We start from the raw sequence: 23,705 nt of genomic DNA on the forward strand, positions 1-23,705 counted from the left end.
CAGCAATGGCAAAGACCTTGAGAGGGGCAGATTTGGGCATATTCAAGGACTGCAGATGGGTCCCTGTGGCAGATCCCGGAAGAAGCAAGGTTAGCAAGATTCACAAGAGCCAGGGTGTGTAGGACCTGGTAAGGTCACAGGAACGCTGTAAGTTCAGTGGGAAACCATGAATGATTTAAGCAGAAGAGAGCCATAACCTGGGTCAGGCTGCCATTCGGAGGGCAAAGGGGAAGCAGGGAGACCAGGAGAGAAGATGTTGACTTGAACTAAGGAGGGTGAACAGTGGACAGGTACATGATTTAAAAAAGAAAGTTTCCTGATGGAGATATACTTATTTCTGAGAATACTGCCATAGGGGTATTGGGTTTTAAATTTGTTATTTTAAAGCTAATAGGAAATCACTGATACTGTAGGAAAGGCTATTGTCAAAATGATGTAATGGACAACTGCATTCTATTTTGAGGTCAATTTGAAGATAGAAATAAAATGTAATGTGATTAAGTAAGGCATTAACCATGATAAAATTTCCCCCAGTGGGAAGCAAATTGGAATGCTGGGGCTGAGATCTGCCCAAACTTATCCCTTAACCATCATGATCTCTGATTGTCACAATGCATAACGACAAGGGCACCACCGTGGTGTACAGCAGCTCCAAGGTCCCAAAGCATCACATTAAGTCCTATGGGAAGCTTTCCCTTGGACCAGCTGTGCTCACAGTTACAAAGCACTCGTTTTCTACCACTTGAGTGTGGAGATTGAATTCAGTTATGTAGTTTCTATATTCTGGTCCAGCCATGGGGACTTTTAATTTGCTTCTACCCAGGCTGCACTGCTAAAGCTGTTATGACAATTGTCACAGATTTACTGCAAACCCCTATTTTGCCTGTTTAGCTTAGCATGCTTAATGATTAGAAAAACAAGACGAAATAAAAAAATTAAAGTTTTGGAGTAACTGTATCACACAGTTTATCTGGGTTTTTATCTTCTTAGAAGAGGTCTGTTTTGGAAATGCAGAGGGTTATTGCCAGCTGTAGAGCCTGATACATTCTTCAGCAGGGAGCCCAGGACCTTTCTGTTGGATTTGGTAAAAAAAAACTACAATTTAGAGGGTGAGCGGGAAATTGTTCAATTCTGTGATCTCAAGGAGCCACTCTCTGAACTGGGAAATGAATACACTTGAAGCGGTGGTGTAGAATTTGCCAGTGAGCATTTTCCCAGGGGGTGATGTCATTGCAACTTTGGTGGGTGGGTGTTACCTTATTACTTTAGTACACTCATAATTCTGTGGCATTTCACTGGTCTCTTGGCCAGTCTCAGAAAACTGCATATTGGATTTTGGAAACCCATTTTAAAGGAAAGTTAATGTTCTGTGAGGTAGCTTAAAACGTAGATAATCTTTCGAGGTGACTTCCAACCCCAACTGAAATCTCTGTATTTTTCTTTATGCCAGTTTGTTAAAGTGTGTGTTTATCTTTTCCAAAATATGTGACTCTGGTGTTGGGCATTTGAAATACCGACATTGAAATTAAGAAATCATTTTGGGTTTTTCATTCCCAGTTTCTCTTCCCATCCACTTAAATTAATGGAAATAAAAACCCATCTCAGGATATTAACAACCTATGTTCCTGCCATTCACAGAGGTTTACTTATTTTGTAAGTTAAAATGCATTTCTCAGAGAATATGTCTTATGAATGGTAGTTAAGTTTATAGAGTTCAAAATTATATTTGATAGGCAATAAAACTGAATTATTGCATTAAAGTGTTGTAGACTCCAAAGCAATAATGAAATAGATTAGTCATCTTCTCTTCTCATTACATATGTATGTCACATCAGTCACAAAGAGGTTCAGTTCAGAGCACCTGGTACTCAGAATCCCAGAATCTTGTGCTGGTTGGAAGGATTAGAGATATAATCTTCTCAGGAGTGAGGAAGTGGCTGCTCCTTCTCCTGCCCCTTCCCTTTCCCGTCTACCTTCCCCTTCTCCTCCTTCCCCTTCTCCTCCTTCCCCACCTCCTCCCTCTTCTTTTTCTCCCCATCCACCTTCCCTGCCTCCTTCCCTGTCCCCCTCCTCCTCCTCCTTCCTCTTCTGTTTTGTAGTAGAAGAACACAGAACAAGAGAGCATAGATCTAACAGAAACTGGAACTCCCAGTGAGAGGAGGGCTGGCTATGGTAGTCATACACATCTTGGGTGTGTTCAGGTCAGGAATTGCTTGTATTCTGAAACAAAACACACTATATTTCTGCATACTTCTGAAAAGTTTGCAGTAACATATTTAATCTTCTGGAAAGCAATCACTGTCAGATTTTGTGATCAAGAAATTACTCCAAGATTGGAAGCAAAGAATTATCATGAAGTTAATGCCCTGAATACACACAGAATCTATTTTTGCTTTGTGTTCTCCCCCTTCCTAACCACTGAAATCTAGCACCATTTGTCATAACTTATAGATTTTACAGGGCATCGAACTGACCATTGGCTGTGCAGGTATGGCTCTGGAAGTGACTAAAACTAGGTGAGATGATTATCAGAAAAATACTTTTTGTAACTGTCTCAAGTATTTCCTTTGATAAGGAAGGAATGTCATAACATTTGTGTGGGCCTGCCTTGCTTTCAGCTAGTCATTATGCTACATATTTGTTTCCTTCCCAGTCCTTTTTAAAAATAAATTTTTAGACTTGTGCAATGTTACTCTTGGAAAATTGGCATTGTTATGTATGTGGTACTGTAAGTACAGCACAATGTTTACAAAAGAAGTACCTGTGCCAAATGAGGGTCATGTGTAAGTATTGTGGTTTGTGTGCACATAAAGTCGAATGCAGAGTAGGCCAACTCCAAATGGAAAGGAATTCCATGCAGCCAACTCTTGATTCTGACATCCCATTGGGGGAAATACAGCATGTGGCAAAAGTAGGTTGACAGTTGTTGGTATGGAAAATAATACCATAATAAAGAAATAAATAATAATAATGATAGAATAAACTCTGTGTTTCATCTACTCACAACTGTAAACCTACTTTTGCCCCACCGTATGTTGACAGGAGGAACAATTCAAAGTCACAGGTCATCAAAAATGCCTACTAATGACTAATCTTACACTTCTACCCCTTTCAACTTTATGTTTAAAACAGAAACAACCTGTGGGCCAGTTTAGTTGAGTGTTACACTTCTCCCCTCTCTGCTTAGCTTTCCCTTATTGAAGATGCTAGCAGAGGGAAATTCCCACAGGCAAACAGCAAGAGAAGAAAAAAAAAAAAGAAGGGGTATGGAATAAGTCATAATCTGCCTAAATAGCTTCTGATCAAAAAGAGCACATGTTCTAATAGGTAATTTCAGTGCTTTCTGTAGGTACCTTAATGGAAGGTATGCTGTGACTTATTTTGATGCATAAAAATAGATGTAGATAATAGCTCCTACACCTAAATAATGTGTTATATGTGTTCATGCAGCCACTGAGCCTACTATTACTTAGCACAGCTTAGAATGAAAATATTCCTCCCTGGTTTGTTTTTTTCAAAGGAGTGATATAGTTGAAGGAATGCCAAATTTCATTTCAGAAAATGTAAGTTTAGGTTTGTGTCTTTGCTATGAGCTAGGGTTGTATTCTTGAGCAAATCGCAGTTCCATTATCTTTAATTCTATCCCTTGTCAAATGGGCCTAGTGTTTCTCACAGCCAGAGTTGTTGTGGAGGTTAAATAAGATTATGTACGTGAAAATAGCTTGTACACTGAATGACAGTATACCAATTTAGAGAAGCTGGTTTTACTATTAGAGTCATTTTTCTTTTGTGAAAACAAGCCAATATTATCTTTTGCACATTTATTTATATTACTGGTATTAACAAAGAAAGAAAATACATTCTTCTGTAAAACTTTGAATGCCCTCCTTCCGGGTTACTTGATATTCAAACTGATTAAACATTATAAGAAAATATTTAATTTGCTTTCCAAACTGTTTCCTTAATCCCATCACTGCAATAGGATATTTTTTTACTTTTCACATGTAATGTTGGCTCTATGTATTATTGAAGGAGATTGTGGCCCAGAACTACCTTCCTATAGAGTGGTTTCACCAGGGAAACTATCTCCAAGTAAAAATAAATATGTAAAGTTATAATCTTAGCTTCTTTTTTGCAGAGACTTTGCTGTTATTGATGGTATTAGTTAGGGATTTCACTCACATTTTAGTAACGTTCACTTAATAAGGTCAAAATCATGGTAAAAACATTCAAACCATTCAGGAAAATACATTTAAAAACTTGACTTTCTTTTTTGCTGTAGAGGCAAAACACGGCAGGGGTCGGCAAGCTGTGGCCAGTGGGCAAAGTCCAGCCTGCCACCTGGTAGGTCATCATTAGAGCACAGCCACACCCATCTACTTTAGTATTGTCTTTGGCTATCTTCTTGCTACAATGGCAGAGCCCAGTAGTTAGAACGGAGACCATAGGGCCTGCAAAGCTGAAAATATTTACTATCTGGCCTTTTACAGGAAAAGTTTGCCAACCAGGGACTAAAGGAAAGAGTTTAAAGCAAGGAAAAAGAATGCAGTTTGTGAATAGAAGACGTGGATTGGAGTCTTGAGTCTAATATTTATTCATTGTGTGATTTTTGACTACATCATTGAACTGTGTTTCTGAGTGGTTTCCTTCATGGGGCTAGTCTAAACTTTTTACTAGGTGAATATTAATACACGTGCTTGCTGTCTCATAGGATGTTATGAAAACTAAAAGGACAATATATTTAATAATGTTTACGATGTACATAATATTGACTCTTTTTTTAAAAGAGTTTGCTCTATTTCTCCATTTCTCGACATTGTTCAGTGAAGATTGAAATCAGCTTTGTGGCTTAATTTTTGTAAACCATGGAAGTTATGTGGATAAGTTTTGAGGGCTTAAGATTATATCTTCTGGAGAGAAGGTCTACAGTGTGTATCAGATTCTCAAAAGCGTTCACAGTCCTCAAAGGGGGTTAAAACCATTGGCTGGAATAAGTCTACTTTTCAGGGTGATGAAAAATGAAATTTTAGTGGCACTTCACAAATTGAGAGAAAATATCATGTTGCGATATGCTCAGGTAGTTGCTAGCAGATTAAATAATAACAAAGACCTGAGGATAGAGCTCAAACGGAAACCATGTGAAACTGTTTCTAAAAATAAAACAATCTCCTATTGTTGAGCTCTGAGTGACATTACAGTGTCAAACATTTTCTTTCAGTTGTCCCAAGCTCCTGCAGATTCTGAGTTGTTTTCTGTAAACATGATGGGAAATGTTATAGTTTAGAACATGAAAGTCCAACCTCCATCCACGACATTCTGGGTTTAAAAAATTCAGGCTTTGGGGAAAAAATTTCAAGAAAATGAAATTTAAGTGCCAGAAAAATAAGTCAACATATTCTTTGGGGTATAAATTAGAGAGAGGAAATTATGGACTTATGATAATAGCAGGTTGTTATGATAAAGACATTCTTAATTATGGGTAATTATAGGGAGAAAAATTAGACCTGATTGTAAATCACATTTAACAAACTCTTTTGTCTTTTATACCATGTTTTCTGGTTCCAGTGTACAATTATTTGCCAAAAGTCTGAAGATGTGCAGTGCTAATTGCCTTTCAAAATTCATGGAAACTTTGGGAAAGGTACATAAATCAAGGCAACTCTGGATAGGTGTTTGCCTATGTCAATACAGAAAATAAATCTCATTCTTTTATAGGGCAACATTGGGCTTGAAAATAGTGAGCAATTAATGATGTGCTTACTTAAAATCAAGTGCTGTATAATTTTACTTTAAAAATGTAATGAGGAGTACGTTTACATAATTAAACAAACAAATGAGAAACAAATAAGCAGGATAAAAAACATACAGTGACAGCCCTAGCCATTGTGGTTCAGTTGGTTGGGTATGATCCCATGCACAAACAGGTTGCTGGTTTGATTCCTGGTTGGGGGCACACTCCACAGGTTGCAGGCAAGGTCTCTGGTGCAGGGTGTGTAGGAGGCAGCCAATCATATAGATGTTCCCCTCTCTCTCTCTCTCAAATGCAATAAAAATATTAAATATGTATATTTATATCCTATATAATAAAAGCCAAACATGCAAATTGACCAAACAGCAGAATGACCGGTAGAATGACTGGTTGCTATGACATGCACTGACCACCAGGGGGCAGACACTCAATGCAGGAGCTATCCCCAGCCCAAGGGCCCCAGGCCAGCCAAGGCAGGTGCCAGCAGGGGCCCCTTGATTGCCTGCCGGTCACCCCACAGATTGGCCCTGATCTCTGACCAGGCCTAGGGACCCTACCTGTGCACAAATTTTGTGCACCAGGCCTCTAGTATATATATTTACTTATTTATTTTGCTGTTCCCCAAAAATGTATACAGACTTGAATGATTACAAAGTCAGTGTTTATTAATATGCAGTTCATTTTCAAAATTGAGTTATCAGCTGTTGAAATGTTGTATACTCTTTTAAGGACCCCTTATATAGAGGGAGAATCCCCTGCAGCTGACCCCCAGTCTCCCATTCTCTATACAGAAGCAATCACTATTACCGTTTCATGCTGTTATTCAAGAAATCATTGGTGTATATATGTATATGAGTGTAATTAATATATACATGGTCCTTCCTTATACAAGTGAAACCCACCCTATCTTACTATTTCCACATAATAATATATTTTGGAATTCTTTTTCTTATCACTTCCTGAAGATTTGCTTCATTGTTTTAGCAGCTGCATATTATTCCAATTTAAGAGCATGTCAGATCTTCTTGGGGTGGCGAACACACAATACAATATACAGATGATGTATTATAGAATTGTACACTGAAAACTGTATAATTTTATTAACCAATGTCACCCCAATAAATTCAGTAAAAAGAAAAGAACATTTCATATCGTTAGCCTTTTTGATGATCATTAGTTATTTGTCACTATAATGCTCTTTGGATATTTAAATATTATATAACATATATAATAAATATACTTGTATTTATTTTCCTTTATCTAGTACCCCATTTTATTTATTTTTTGTTTTTTAGAGAGAGAGAAAGGAAGGAAGAGAGCAAAAGAGAGATAAATGTCAATTTGTTGATCTGCTTATTTATGCATTAATTGGTTGGTACTTGTATGTGCCCTGACCGAGGATTGAACCTGCAACCTTAGTGTATCAGGATGATGCTCTAACAAACTGAGCCACCTGGCCAAGGGCCCAGGACCACTTTTTCATAGTCCTTTTCCTATGCTTTTAAAAAAAATCATGATTGTTACTCTTTTACTTATAAAATTTTATTTATCAAAAAATTTATCATATAAATTGTTTCCTTATATATGGAAATATGTGATTCATAGAAAAATCCAGAAATGTATAAAAAAGACTATAACTAGATATGCCCATGTTTTCTTATCGTGATTTTCCTATATATGCTTGATATAGTTTGTATCTTATCATGATGGCCGGTTTTTAGAGATATTTAATATAATAATACCCGTGATCCTTATGAATCTGAGCTTGTTGCCATAAGATATCTGTCCTTAAATGCCTTACTTGTCTTTCAATAAAAAAAAAAACACCCTAAAAATAAAAGTAGGCTTTTTAACCTGAACTTCAGAGATACAGAAAGTCATTACTTAATATACTTGTCTTTTATAACAGCTACCAGTTATATCATGCTGCTTTACTTTTGTATAGAAAAAAAAAGTTCTGTTCAGTTATTCTCTAGACAACACGATCCAGTCATCTAAATTGTTATGTAAGATCCAAAATGTGTCAGTTAAACTGGGAGAGAAAGAATGCAGCATGCCGTAGAAATACCTTGTTATTATGAGGATTTATCTCGCAATTGACTTATATTATTCTCAGTTTTTTCAATGCAAGTGGAATAAATATTTGCATATTTGCAATTGGCTTCCTTTTGCACACATGGTCAGGTATAAAATTCTCGGATTGCAACTTTTTCCTATCGCAACTGTAGATATTTCTCTATTGTTCTTTTGTCACTTGCTGTTACACAGGAGGATTTTTCTGCTTTAATTGGTAACCTGTTCTCTTTAACTCTCCCCTTCCAACCCCTCCCTCACCCCCCGCTTTTTTTTAGATGAGAGATTTTTCTTTTAATCTTGTCTGGTTTCATTTATTTTGTTTTATTTTAGAAAAACCCTTGTTTATGTATAGTTCTGATTATTCGATTATAATGATTTTGTTTTTCCACCTTCAGGGACATTGACAATTTTTATGTTGTTCCTTTGTTTTCTTTATCATTTGCCTCTTAAAATTCTTTCTACCTTTATTTTTTTCTGTAATTCTGGAAAATCATTTATATTCTATAAGCTACAGCTCTAATTAGACTTTCTATTATTTCAATTCTGCTCCTTAATTATCTAGAACATAGATTTTAATTTTTCAATTGGACATTTAGCTTTCTTTCATATTTTATTCTCATATACATCTCTTTTTCTTTACTTAATTTTGTCTTTCAATCCCAGTGAATTCATTTTTTTGATGTTGTTGTTGGTTTTTAGGGTCCAGATTGTAGATATGATGTTTTACTCTCTCCTTTGTGCTTTGAAAACATATTCTGGGCCCTGCAGTAATACCATTTTCAGAGTCATTTCCTTGGCAAATATTTATTGAGTGACTATTGAATAGTTTCTAGGTGGTTGGAGTACATCAGATAAATAGACAAAAATCTAATGAGAGACTTAACAAGGAAGTAAGCTATATAGCATGCTATTTGTTAATTACACTATAGCTTTCGGGGAAAAGTAGACCAGGAAAATAGGCTGGGAGTGGCAGTTGGGAATCTAAAAGATATTCATTTTTGAGTTTTCTACATTGCTTTTTTTCCCCCATTTTGGACTTGGTTTTCTAATTTGTGGATGTAGAGTGTGGGCGGGAGCCACAAAAGTTCTTTCTACTTAATTCAATGTGGACAGGCTTAATAACAAACTAATAGTAGCTCTTAGTATGTTCCAGGTACTGTTTTGAGTGCTTTTTATATACCTAAAGCTTTCATCCCTACAAGACCTCTGTAAGGTACTTGCTGTCTTTATTCCCATTTTGGGATAAGTGAATAAAGGTATTGAGAGATTAAAAAATGTGCCTAAGTTATGCAGTGAGTACATGGCATTAATAGGGTTTTAAACCCTCAGATCCTGGCTGCCATGTTGGTGCTTGTAACCCCTGGTATTACAACATACCTTGAGAAAAGTAGGTATGTGGGTTTTACCGTAATTTTAAGTGAACTGATGATACCTACTCATCTCTGTCTCCTGCCAGTTAGAGACTTACTACTAAGATTCCGCCTTTCTAGAGGCTATGCCATTGTTACTTTTGGAAAATGCACAAGTAATTTGCACAAATTGGCTTGAAAAGCACTGGATTCTGATGTGCCCTCCAAGATTCTTTTTACTTATAAATATTGAATTAAGCAAAGTATATTTGCCTTTACACTGTGTGAGAAAACCTTATACGATATTGAGGCTACATGGCCTTACTCTTATTGAGGATATAGTTTTTAAGCATGTAAAATGTACATTATTAATGTTCCTCTATAGCATACCTTATAAAAAATAAGGTACACAAATAAATTAGTTCAAAGATATAAAATCAAAGAATGCATGGGGATCTAATCTCAGACTAGAGATGAATCAGAAAGACGCTAATGGATGTTGAATTTAAACTGAGTTTAATCGATGACCCTTAATGGCTTTGGTGGCTCAACCTCAGTTGTCATCATCAAGTTCAGTGTCAGCATAATTATGCATCTTTCAGGTAGGCTGTCTGTCACTCTCTCCACTCCTGTCTGACACTGACAACAGTTGATGAGTTCTGAATTACTGCCCCAAGGTAATAGCCAGGGCAAGCATATTTCCTTACCCCCCAATTTCAAGTTAAATTTTATTAACTACTAGAGGCCTGGTGCACAAAAATTTGTGCACTTGGGGGGGAGGGGGGAGTACCTCAGCCCAGCCTGTGCCCTCTCGCAGTCTGGGACCCTCGGGAGATAACGACCTGCTGGCTTAGGCCTGCTCCTGGGTGGCAGAGGGCAGGTCCAATCCCTACGTGCAGCCCCTGGTCAGGCTCAGAGCAGGGCCGATTGGGGAGTTGGGGCGCCACCCCCCTGTCATGCACAGAGCAGGGCAGATTGGGAGGTTGCGATGCCAGCCTCAGTCACACTCAGGGTAGGGCCGATTGGGGGTTGGGGCACCGCCCCCTGTCACACTCAAGGCAGGGTCGATGGGGAGGTTGCGGCACCACCCCCTGTCACGCACAGAGCAGGGCCAATCAGGGGGTTGGGGAGCTCCCCCCTGTCACGCACAGAGCAGGGCTGATCAGGGGGTTGGGGCGCTGCCACTCTCACACTCAAGGCAGGGCCGATGGGGAGGTTATGGCTCTACCCCGTCACACACAGAGCAGGGCCCGTGGGGTAGGGGGGTTGGGGCACCACACCCTGTCACACACAGAGCCGCAGGGTGATCAGGGGGTTGGGGAGCTCTCCCCTATCAGGCACAGAGCAGGGCCGATCAGGGGGTTGGGGCGCCTTCCCCTGTCAGGAACAGACCAGGGCCGATAGGGAGGTTGTGGCCCCGCCCCCTGTCACACACAGAGCCTCAGGGCGATCAGGGGGTTTGGGCGCTGCCCCCTGTCACGCTGATCCCGGTGCCTGGAGGCCTCTCAGCTCCGCTGATCCCGGTGCTGGGAGGCATATTACCCTTTTACTATATAGAATAGAGGCCTGGTGCATGGATGGGGGCCAGCTGGTTTGCCCTGAAGGGTGTCCTGGATCAGGGTGGGGGTCCCCATTGGGGTGCCTGGCCAGTCTGGCTGAGGGGCTGAGGGCTGTTTTCAGGCTGGGACTGAAGCTCCCAACTGCTCCTTTCTTTCTTTTTTTTTTTTTATTCTGGGCCAGCTTTAGCCTCAGCTGCTGAAAACAGGTATCTGGTTTGTTTCGGTTCTATAATCGAAACTCTGTATCAACTCCAGCTCTGAGATCCCAGCTAGCTGAAAGCTGGTTTCTGGGGTTTTGTTTAGCTTCTATATTTGTTACAGTGTTTTTTAAACTGCAAGCTCAGAGGCCGGCAAGGCAGGCGGGGAACGTTCCAGTCCTCCGTCACTGAAGCAAACAAGCCTCATGTTCAGTTTAAGCTGCCTGGCTGCCGGCCGCCATCTTGGCTGGCAGTTAATTTGCATATCAGTCTGATTAGCCAATGGGAAGGGTAGCCGTCATACACCAATTACCATGTTTCTCTTTTATTAGATAGGATAGACACTCAACAATTGAAAACTTTGCATTTTATCTCCTTAACCTATGCTACCTAATTATCACCAATATTTCAATTTTTCTTGGCCTCAGATTTCCATAAATGGGTAATGAAGGGATTAGAATTCTATTGGCCATTTCAACTTTTACATTTTACTGTTTTGTTTTAAAAAATTTAGGTGCCTTTTCTCCCTCAATCCTTGGTGCTTTGCATTATGAATATAGAAAAATAATGGGTCATCTCAGATAAGATACGGTCTAGCAGTCGTCTGAGGTATGTCAAAGTAATTCCTCCAAAATCGCGGGTGTGGCTGGGATGCAATGATTACATTTGCCACTTGCTGATGGAGGATGCAGTCTTCTGCTGGAGGCCAATGCCTGCTTGGCTGTGACAATAAAGGTGAATTACAGTAACTTCGAGCACTTGCCTTATGGATTTTTTGATTGGTATTAAGTAATAGCTGTTTTTGTTCCTTGTATAATCGGCAAAGTAAAAAGCAGGAATAAGCAATTTGGCTCAACTCCTTACTGTAAAGATGTTTCAGGGGAAAAAAGGAGCCGCATCAGCAGCACCATCACCATCACCAGCATTATTTTTATCAACAGTGGACACATTCTGAGCATCAGTGGCAGTGCCCGAGCCATGCTTTATTTACGGTCAGGAAAGTGCCGTGAGCTGGCTAATACTCATTGACTCACGTGTGCCCAGCACCATGCTAATTCCTTGGTGTGTATTGTCTCACATACACATGAAGGAATTAAAATTTTATTTTTAAAATGGGGGAACTGAGCCACCAAGAGATTTTTTTTTTTTTTTAAAGTAACTTTCTCAGTGGCAGAATGGCAAAGCAAGGATTCAAACCAATATATTTGGGCTCAAGAGCCTGCAGTCCTAACCACTATGCTATAAAATAAATAGCACTTTCTTGAAAATAAATTTGAATGAGTCTGTTTGCAATGGAGGAAAATTATTATAAATCAAAAATAGCATAGCTTTCTTGATAATTCAGGTTAATATCCACCAAGATTCAACTTTTTAAAATGAAGAAAAAAAAGGAATTTTGCATTTATTATTGCTATTATATTACTTTTAGGGCAATTTGATAGTAGATGAGTTTTATCGTTTTACTGCTCATAGTGTTAAAGAAAGAAGTGTTCAATGATACCGTTAAAGAATGGTAAGGCAGATTTTATTCAGGATTATCATGGAAGGACTAGGGACCACTGCCATGGAATCTTCTTAAAGGGGAGGGGAATTGGACTTAACTCTCCAACCAGGCAAAGTGGAAATTTACAACCAGGAAGCAAGAAGTAGGGCCAGTAGGTTGAAAATTACTAAAGGGAAGCCTTAGGATAAGGGAGGATTTTGTTTAAAATAACCTAATAGGATTCTTGTTAAAGGCCTATAAGGCAGATCAGATATCACCTGGTTGGTGGTGGCAGATGAGAAAACTGATTAGATATCAAGGGTTATCAGATATTGAGGATGGGGAATCCTGGCTAAACTGATTTAGCAGGAATCTTGCTAGAAGTAGACTTTAGGAGGAAGGCCATAGCATCACAAGGCTTAGAGAAAAAGAGAGCTCAGAAGAGCCTGACCCAAATTTGGTCAAGGAGAGAATCGTTGCTAATCAACAGTATAGTTTTATTTATTGTTTTCATGGTTTATTGTTTGATGCCAAGTATGATCAGGAATATAACATCAAATTACACTGACGTTCCTATAGGAAAATTCTTTCAACAGTAACCTTTAAAGTGTGATATTCAGGAGATGCATTATCATAAAAGTTTAGATTCCAGACTTACAATCTCTATCAATACATGGGAAAGCTTATGTTATCTTGGGATGAGAGCAGAATCAGATAAGGGGCAGTTTAATAGCATGTAAATTTACAGCCATTTCTACAGGATTATTTCATTACATCTTGAACAGATCTGTTTATTGGCTTCAGCTGAAGATAAAATAGTGGTCATTTAGTGGTCACATCTTATTAAAAATGCACATCTATAAACACAATCAAATCCAGAAAAGTGAGATGCTCTCACAGTAAGTGGCCTGTGGGGTTCGAGAAGGGCCTTGAGATGAGCTGTTTCACTTCTCCCAGGTCATGTTTGCTGGAGGCTGTTGTCACCAGTGGAACACTGGGTGGTGGTCTAATACTATTTAAATGTACTGTTACCCCTGCTCCCTGCTCCCCTCTCATTATCTCCTTCCCTCCCCCCACTTACCAAGCACATATCTGCATAGGTGCAAAGGGGATAGGATGTAAACCAATGCATTGAAGAAAAAGCTGGGTAAGTTAGGAAACAATATGCAGATCGACTATTATTGTTGTTCTTTGGCAAAATTCCTTTGCAGGGGAATTTCCCCTCCACCTTTAACTGCAGTTGTATGTTGTTAGGAAAATATGTTTGCTAGAAGCTCATGCAATAAACAATGGCAAGAAACATGTCACTTCTTAAAGAATTGCAAATTTACAAGTGTGGTGTAGGATTTTATTATGTAAGTTGCAACTAAAGATAGCAAGGGAGACATCTTGTGAAATACTGTGTCAATCAAGTGGCTTCTGGGCCAAGAGGAAGTTTGGTGATGTTAACATTAAAATAAAATATCAAAACAACCCACCCTAGATGGTTTGGCTCAGTGGATAGAGTGTCCGCCGGCGGACTGAAGGGTTCCTGGTTCGATTCCAGTCAAGGGCACATGCTTGGGTTGTGGGCTCTATCCCCAATGAGGGGGCGTGCAGGAGGCAGCCAATCAATGATTCTCTCTCATCATGATGTCTCTCTCTCTCTCTCTCCCTCTCACTTCCTCTCTGAAATACATAAAAATATTCTTTTTAAAAATATCAAAACAACCCTTTGAGTTAGTTACTTTAATAAATGGACACACTTATTTCGATGCACCTCTACATTCCTTCCCAGTGCGACTAGGAAAAACAGCAGATATTGGCAGAATGGTGGGGCCATAGGTATGAATACCTGCTCTGTGGTTATATAATTAAGACAATCTTTTAAGTTTGAGGAACAGTATCTATAGCCTTGATCCCAAATGCTTACTCTTTAAATCTCAGCATCAGCATTTAGTATGTTTAATCTTGAACACAATACTTTACTTCAATAAACCTCAGCTTCCACATGCAGAGAGTGGGAGTAATTAGTTGTACTTAAATCTCATAGAGTTGTGAAAGTTAAATTAGGTGTGCCTAGGAAGGGATTAGCGCTATATCTGGCCTATAGTACGGAGAGAGAGGGAGTGTTCAATAAATAATAGTGTTGACCTGTTGACCATTGCTTTTATTACTGGTAGTGAGAATTATTTTATTAGTAGTAATGACAGTATAGTAACATAGTAGTAATACCATAGTCAGTCCAGAAGAGGTCCTCCAATCAAGGTCATCCTACATCATAATTTGGCAGAGGCAGATTTACTTTGAGGCTAGTGAGGGTGGAGTGTCAGGACACATCACTTGCTTGGGTTTGCTCCCCAATTTTATATTCTAGAAGGAGCAAACAACATAAAAAATGTAAGGAGTCAGAAAAGTCCAGCTTTTTTTTTTTTTTTTCCAGTGGGTGATGATGAGTCTGATATTCCTAGAAGTTCTAACAATTGGGAAATATGAAGTGGTAACTTGTACATTGACTTGACCTTGGGACATTTATAAAGTTACCGAATATCAGGACGAAAGCTGTGCTTTAAGGAGAATGAACTATTATGAGATGGATTGGGCTGGGAAAAGACCACAGTCAGGCTATTTTGATGACTTGGGGTGGTGGCAGTGGAAGTTTTCAGAAGCCGGAAGGAGAATCGAAGCATTAGGGTGGTGAGGGTGTCTCCTCATTGCCTTCAGAGCTGTATGGCCTTTGGATCTGGGCATGGGAGAGATTTGAGAACCCTGGCCCCGTGGTGATTGATGTAAACCTAACAAGATAGTGTTGGTGAGGCCAAGAGTATTGAAACAGGGTATTTCTCAGATGACAGCGTTCAGGGGCCTCCCCAGCACTCCTGATGTGGGGAGGTAGGGGCTGGGAAAGGGGCAGGCTTCTATGAAAACAAATACTCCACTAAGAAACCCTTGGTAAGACAACCCATGAGATATTAAAGAAAAAAGTCAGTCAAAGAGAGTGGCAAGGCAAAATGAGCTGCCACTATAGTTATCTGATCGTCACTCACCTGAATTACTGTCGGGAGGGACATGAAACAAACTAGTCTGATTATTTTTAAAGGAACAGCACTATTCAGAACTCAAACTGTCCTACCTTTAGAGCTTAAATGCTGCATTTTGAGAGCAGTTCTCGCCTCTGAATAGATTCGACATTTAAATAGACCTAATTTGAATAGGCCCAGGAGGCTGGCTGTTTCAGAGATCAAAATAAACATAGGACCCACATTATGCCAACCCAGTGTTTTAATGGGACTGTTTTTCACGCACATATTGCCATCCTTGGTTTTTGGTGTGGCAAATCTTTCTCCATTGGTGTGCTTACCTTCATTAATGTTTAAAGAAAAGTTGGTAGAGAGCATATCTAATCGATTTTATTAATGATTTGGAATTTCTTAAAGCAGTGATTTCTTTATCTTTTGTGTTTTCAGTATCTAGCACAGGGATTGGCAAATAGTATTTATTGATAAGTGTTTCAGTGAACCGAATTTAATCACACAAATTGCTCTGGTGATATTTTCTTCCTTCTTTCCTATGTATAGCTTCATACTTTATGATGTAGAATTGAACTGAGTAAAATAATAGTATGCATTTTTTGTCTTACCCAAATCTGCTCTTCATGGAATTGGGGTATTAGAGTCCTACATCCTAAATTTTTGCTCAGAATTACTTAGATTTTTAAAAAATGTCTTTAACTTCCAAAGGGTTTATGTAAATGCAATTTTAATTTATTGTTGCTTTTATCATTTCTATTGTTAATAAAAGTAACCATAAACTCCTACCTCCACATTGAAAGCTGGCTAAAAGAGTCATTTCATGAAATGCAAAGTAGACAAATAGAACCCTTCAGTACAAAGTATGTATGTTGCTGCAGCCAGCAAGTCTAAACAGTTTAACTATGTTACTTACTTTATGTAAGTCTCACGCAGAGGGTAGAAAGGCCACTGTTATCCAAATAATCGCTTATTACAAGGTTACCCTGATATTTTTCAACGAAAGTGAACTTATTTGTGAAATTTGGCCATTTGACAGGGTAAATGTCCCATGGACACTTAACCAATAATGTATTTTGGTTTTATCAATATGGATATTTGAAGTTTTCCATTAATAGGTATATTCTTAAGTAATAATCTAAGGTTTAAGTAATTGTTGTGAAAGACTGAATTAGAACATCTCAAATCACAGGTGCAAACATGACGAATTCAGGCCACTTCAGCCCTAAAAATGAAATGGAAGCTTAGCTCTTTGATCAAGAGAGATCCTCCTAGGACTAGTTAGAAACATTTGGGTCTTTCTTCACTGACTCAGCAAAAACGTCTGGCCTTTACAGAGTGATTTTGCCCTTCCTTTCACATACAGCATTCTTATATTTTTGTGTAGTCATATTTATCCTTCATTTTCTTTATTGTTCTGTCCTGGGAGTTATGCTTAGAGAACTACTCTCCTATCTGTTTGGTATAATATTTTTGGGTCATATTAAAAATATTTGATACTTTAATCGATCTGGTAATATTATAAAATATTAAATTCATTTGCATGCTGGGAACCTTTCCTATGTTTTCTATTGTTTTTATTTAGTAATTTGCCACATAATTTTAATTAAAACTATAGATAGCATTTTTTTAATTTGTCAGTAAACTTTACATTAGTCTTCCTTTTAAATATTTATTGACTATTATTATTCATTTTATTGCAGATGCATTTTAGAATCATTTCATTAAGTTGTAAAATGTAAAAACTGGGTTATTTTGAATGCAAAGATAGTACATTTATTTATTAATGAAGGAGAACTTTTTAATTTTTTATGAGTTCCCACAGAGAAACACTGTATTTGTCTGTATATTTTTCTTTATCTTTACCCTCTTTATAGAATATTTTGAGGTTTATGTGCCTGTCAAGAAATATTTATTGGTTGTCAATTATGGTAAGTGGCAAGCTACTTGAAAAAAATATATCTACATATGAAATCAGATAGCTATTAAGTGGATTGTTGCAAATGCTAAAAAATAAAGTGGGGCATATTAAAAATGTTAAGAGTCTATTTGAGCAAAAGTGGATTTGAATTGGGCCATACCAAACAGGAAGTGTTAGAAGGGACCCACTGACAGGAGCCAGGGAAAGATTTTTATAAAGGAAGTTCTTTGATTGGCTGTCGCTTAAGGGGGGGGCCTTATTTGGGAAATTCCAGTTGGCTGTTTGTGATTGGTTGTCCATAGGTTTTGGTTTCTTAACCTTGGAGCATTTTCTAGGTTAGGTTTGGGTTTGCTTAAGTAGGCTGCTAAGGTATTAGTTAGAACTACCTCAGTCTAATGGCTTCCTTATTTAATTAAATTAGGACAAGTTAAATAATTACCAATGCTTGCAGTGCTTGAAGGAGGGCATTGTTTATCTGTAGTATCAATAAATTCCGTCAGAAAATGGAACTATCCACTTGGGACTGTTCAGAGAGGGGCAGGTAGGGGCCTCCTGCCAGATGATCCATAATGGACTTACAGGAGTTGCCTACAGAAGGTCCTTCCCTGAAAGTGATATGAAGAAGAGAAGAGATGATAGCTATTCTGTGTGATGTACTCCTATAAATGCCAAGAGTTGACTTACAGGTATTGGCTGGGCTTCCATCCAAATTAATGGCACAGACTACTTACAGTTTCTTAACTTTGACCCTGTTACGTTCTGTCACGTATTGGTAAATAGTAGGTGGCAAGGGGGTGGGGAAGCCCTCAATCGTAGAACATGCTAATTTCTGCAGTGTAAAATATTCCTAGTGTAAATGATTTCAAGTTACTAATGTGAAGTCAGCTGACTTGAAAAATTCCTGAAAATTTAACAATTGGTTTTTAAGCCAACCCTGGTATACCAATGAACCCCACCCCTAAACCCCCAGGTCTCATTCTCTGGTCTCTGCTCCACTCCACCTCCTCCAAGGCCAGGCCCCGTCATTCCTCACTCTGCCCTAGTCCCTGGAGCTCTTTGGAAGCTGGGTGACGGGCACTCCTTTCACTCTCTGGTTATGCATGTGAGATGCCATAAGCTGAGAGCTGCATTCTCAGGGGGAACAGCATTCATTTAGGAGTTAAAGGAAACCACCACTTAATGCTGTTTCTTTTTCATCTTGTTATAATAGTCTGTCAAACCTCTGGGCAATGAAGATGCGGCCTACTGGCCAGACAGTCACTAAGATTAATATTTTAAAAGCTTGACAAACTATGGCTTAGAGTTAATGGATACCTTTCATCTGTGACTCATAAAGCCATTAATCATATCAAGTCAGTTAACTAGTGTCTAGCAGCTATTCACTGGTTAGAACATGTGGTAAAACTTGGAGGGAAGTCTACTCTTACTTTATACAGAGAAGAGAGGGGGGAAAACCGCGAGAAATCTTCCCTCCCTCCCTCCCCCCAATAGCCACTTGATTCTGTCACCCAAGGAAATGTGTGGGGATTCCCTTTACATCAGAAAACTGCTAGGCCACTCTGTGTGCGCTGGGGAGAGGTGATTGAATGAGGAATGCCTGCCCTGCGGCACAGGCTCAACCACAGAGCTCAGCACAATGGTGGCCATGCAACTGTTTCTAAGGTGGAGCAGAATACATTCAGAGAAGAACCAGGTCAGGTTCCTTCATTCCTGCGCCCTTCTGCTCACTTTGTTAGGGAGATGATAAAAATGCAGCACGGAGATGCCACAAGGGACTGGTCTCAAGTTTTTGATCAATGAAAGGTAGATTTCCTTCTACCTAGAATTCTCTTTTGATTTGGGGCCATTGTATTGGGGATGTAAGCAGGCTTCCTGAGGAAATCCTCCATAAGCTTATCTGAAGATGTCCCAGTCGCCTCCGGGCCAAATCTGAACCAGTAATGGATGAAAACCTAGAGCTCTGGTTTCTGACGCCCTTTGAACTTGCATGGTGTAGGTCAAATGGAGCCCTCTGAAAGGTAGGCTTTTATTTTTTAAACAATAGAATCTATTTATAGCAATGCCACAGTCAGAATTTTAAAAAAATATTTTTTAAAAAAATTTGACCCCCATCCTTCTGGGAGGCACGATACTTCTTATGGATATAACTGAAGACATTTGCCCTCTTGTGCAAAAAGAGGACATGGGGTGGAATAGGGTAATGGACCTGAGGTAGGGCCGCATCGTTATTCATCTGGAGAGGCAATCAAGAACAGCGTTGGACCCTAGCAGGGCTCTCTGGAATAATCAGAGAACTGATGTCAAAACAGTCCACCTTGACAAGTGCCAAGGACTTCCTGTTCTTGGTGCTTCACTTACTGATGTTAGAATATAGGACAGGGTTGAAGTTGTTGAGTTCCATTCTTGGATAGTGTTACAGAAATAGTACACTGGTCCAAATACTAGTAGTTCTGGTTAAACATCCCCTCACTTTCTAACCTTTGGGATGGCCTTTGTCTTCTCCATATAACCTTGATGCTGTCCCCAGAAAGGGACCAGGACCCAGGTGGTCTGCAATGTGTGTGTTCCTGACTTTATGCAGGACAGATTTAAAGACATGAGTCCACGTGACTCTGAGGGTACATTTATTAAAGCTGGGGACAGTGAAAGAAAAGACGGCTTAAGATAGAAGCAAGATCATAGCAATAGGAGTGATCCTAGGCACAGCTGCCTTGGCCCTTTAGAAAGAAAGTTTCAGAGGCAGAAGAAATGAGCCAGCTGGGCTGCATGGACTCAGGAAATAAGGTACATGAGCAAAAGGAGGACTCTGGAGACAGGTTCAGGGTATAGCCCGGAACAGGCTGCCACTGCCTACTGCTCCCCTGGTTGCAAATCTCCTGGGAGCTTTAGAGCTTAGGAGAAAGAAGGCAAAGATACATGCCTGAGGGAAGAAGGTGGGGGGGGGGAAGGGGGCGGGGAGGGGAGGAGACACAGGCACAGGCATACTCAAGGGACAGCTTGCTCTGGGTCCTTTGTCTTAAGGGTTTTTATCTGGTGGGGAATTTTAGGGGCGGTCTCAATCAGAATATTCATCAGCTTTCCAGATGTGTTCTTTGACACTCTCATGCATCAAAATGAGCATTTAGAGGGATCAGGATCATTCTCTGGTCAGTTTTACCTTCAAAGATGTCACCAGAAAGGGAGTAGGACCGAGGTGTGTCTGCCCTGGCATGGTCTGGAAGATGTAAACCATTTGCTTCTGAGTGTCCTTGGTTAGGGAAGACAAAATCTTGTGATTTACTAGCTGGCTGTAAATTATTCAGCCTTCCCTTCAACTGTCCGTTTCCCCATTCCACTTGCCAAGGAGTTTTCCTAGCTTTATACTAACCTGCCTCAATACAAGGTTTCTGGACCTTTTTTGCATGTGCCCTGGATGGACCCTTTGCACATACTGTTCTGATAGAGAACGTTTCAAGAGCAGATAAGTGCAGATGGGAGGTAAATTAGGTAAATGTGTGGACTCCTTACATCAGAGCCCATGGTCCTGCCAGTTTCCCCTAGGTCTTGAGGGCCAGCCATGGCAGGCTCTTTATCCTGACTCAGGAGCTCCCAGTCCCTCCTCCTTCTTATATAGGGACTTCTGTGTCCATTACAACCCATGGAGGTTTCTGAAGCCACTCAGAACAAGACAGTGGACGGACAACAACCTTGCTCACTCTGATTCCTTTTTCTGCACCCTGGGATCTGTTAGTAATTCTGGGCCTTTCATCTTCTATGTGAAATTATTATTATCTCATTTACTATCCTACTACTTCACCTACCTTCAACGTTTTGTTTTCTAGCACTGTTTACATGTTTATTTCCAGATACTATAACTCATTAGTGAAAGTCTGAGGAACAGAATGTGTACATACTCTCAAAGTGTTTCCCCCTTAATGACTTACTAATTGCAAAGGTCAAAATAGTAACTTTTCAATGGGAAAATGTAGTGGACACATTTTTAACCAACTACTCAAGGTCAACATCATCACCTAAGACAAACCATCATGTGCCTCTGGTTGTGCTGCGCCGAGAAAGACCCAGTATCACGTATGTGATATTCCTGCCAAAAATGTATCACTTGAATCTGTTTGTGAGGATGTACCAGACACAATTAAATAACAATAACTGGTTTGTATTCTTTAAACAGCATCAAAGTCATGAAAGACAAAGAAAGGCTTAGAAACTATTCCAGGAGATTAAAACAAAAACAACTGGTAAAAAAAGATGTTTTAATTAAATGTAATGCATAATCTTGGATTGGATCCTGGAACAGGAAAAACTGTGTCCTTTAAGAGGACAGTGGCAAAATGTGATGGTGGTACTGCTCGGTCCAAAATGTCAAACAGCAATGTCAAATGTCAAATGTCACTGCCTGCCTCTTACAGCCACTTACACCGTTTTAGTTGTAGTTACCCCAGCATGAGCTCACGTTCTGTGGCTTGCATCCTTTCCTTTTGTTCTTTGCCTTGAGCATCACAGTAGGTCTCTTTCCTTTCCCATGTTTTAATCATTCCGATAGTTGAGAGCAGCTGGTCTGCATTCTTCCCTTCTCCATCTTTTCTTCAGCATGGACATTCTCCATCCTTTCAACCATTAGGGTGAGAAGTTGCCTTCCTCTCTGCGTGCTGTTTGCCAATGCTCCTTCCAAAGGATGGCACCCACGGTTGACAGGACATTTCAGAACGCAGTGGAGAGCGTTGTGTAATCGTGACCCCATTCTACTGGCTCTTAAATACATGGGTTAAATACACGATTGGCTACTTTTTGCGCCTACCGGTACTATTTCAATAATAATGATAATCATAATGATCACCGTGCCTAACATACGTATATTGAGCGCATACCGTGTAATAGATTTTTCTAAGCACTCTTCATGTAACAGCTGACTTAGTATTTGCAGCTTGATGAAGTAGATAATAATAACAATCATACCCTGTCACCAGCTGAGGAAATAATCTGCCCAGGGTCACATATAGTGAGCCGTAGATCCAGAAATGGCTACAATAAATTGTGACATTTTTACAGGCTGTTCATCCCGATATCTCTCTCAATCAGATAATCTTAGACTTTTAAGTAAAATGCTTTAAAAATCATGATGTTTGCATATCTTACTCTAAATCTGTGGACGTTTTATTAGATGATCAATATTTACCACCTTAAAAAACATCATTAAATTCACACATCTAATTCTTTATCTGATACAACATGAATTTACTTTATCAGCTGTTTGATATAAACATTCATTTTACCTCATATACCCAAAAAGTTGCACTGAGATGACAAAAAAAACATATAAAAATAATGGGAAAAGAATTCCATAGTGTGGTTGAAGGCAGGGAGGTGGCTGGAGGTTGAAGGATTGAGGGAACCACAGTAGGATGGATTTGGGGGATGATATGGAGCATATTAGTATAGATTCAGATTGACAATGAACTCTTTTTGAACTGGGGAGCCCACGTCCCCCATAGAAGCAAAACAGAGGATTCCATAGAGAAAATTTTTCTGAAGGCACCAAAATTAGAAGCAGAAGGGAGCCCAGGGCCAGTAGCCTATAAATTAACCAACATTTGTGGAATTTTGTAGCTGTGTCCAGTCTTCACCTCCAGAATAAAGATGTGAATACAAGCATTTCAGAGTTAAGTTTAGACATATTCCCAGAGCAGGCAGCAGGCTAGAGGGCAGTTGGTGGCTGGGAGTTGGTGGCGATCATGAGGAATTAGGAGACCCTTCTCTCTCAAGAGTTATGTGAAGTGCACACCCACTAGGAGAGCCTGGCCAGACATGAGTCTCCCTCTTTTTGGCCAACACAAGTCTACTTCAACCAGGGCTCCTTTAAAGAGAATCTTACATACACCACCAGCTCAACCATGATTCTCACTGAGACTGGGAAATCCATTGCAGCCACAAATACTAACCAATCTAGTGTTGTACTGTGCTTACAAGTATGAAAATACAGCCAGGAATTCGCAAACACTTGAAGAAACTCACCTAAATAAAGGAAGGGTAGCACTTCGCTCAAGGAATTGAGTTAATACACGGTACAAACAAAGAAATGAATATAATTATTATTTTCATTTCATAAAAACAGGCTAATGACAAAAGGCAAAGTTCTTGAAAATTAGATACGTACATTAAAACAAAAACGTCAGTAGATGAGTTGACTAGCAATGAACACCAAACTGCCTGAGTAGGAAGAAGGGAAAGATGGAAATATTAGGGGGAGAAAAATGTATGGTTAACGTGACCAAATAGTGGCCCATTAAAGCAATACACTTCTCTCAGTAAATGGCAATGAAAACCTTGTAGCTAACAGGATTTTAAGTATAGAGAGACAGAAGTACA

General features: G+C 39.5%; 1 protein-coding gene across 3 annotated transcripts in view; it reads left to right on the top strand.

Annotated features, from left to right (window-relative positions):
• KCNK2 (potassium two pore domain channel subfamily K member 2) overlaps positions 1 to 23,705 on the top strand; it is a 95,144-nt gene that overhangs the window by 26,912 nt on the left and 44,527 nt on the right. The window lies entirely within an intron of this gene.

The sequence above is a fragment of the Myotis myotis genome, unplaced genomic scaffold (assembly GCF_014108235.1).
Source record: "Myotis myotis isolate mMyoMyo1 unplaced genomic scaffold, mMyoMyo1.p scaffold_m19_p_18, whole genome shotgun sequence".
NCBI lineage: Eukaryota > Metazoa > Chordata > Mammalia > Chiroptera > Vespertilionidae > Myotis > Myotis myotis.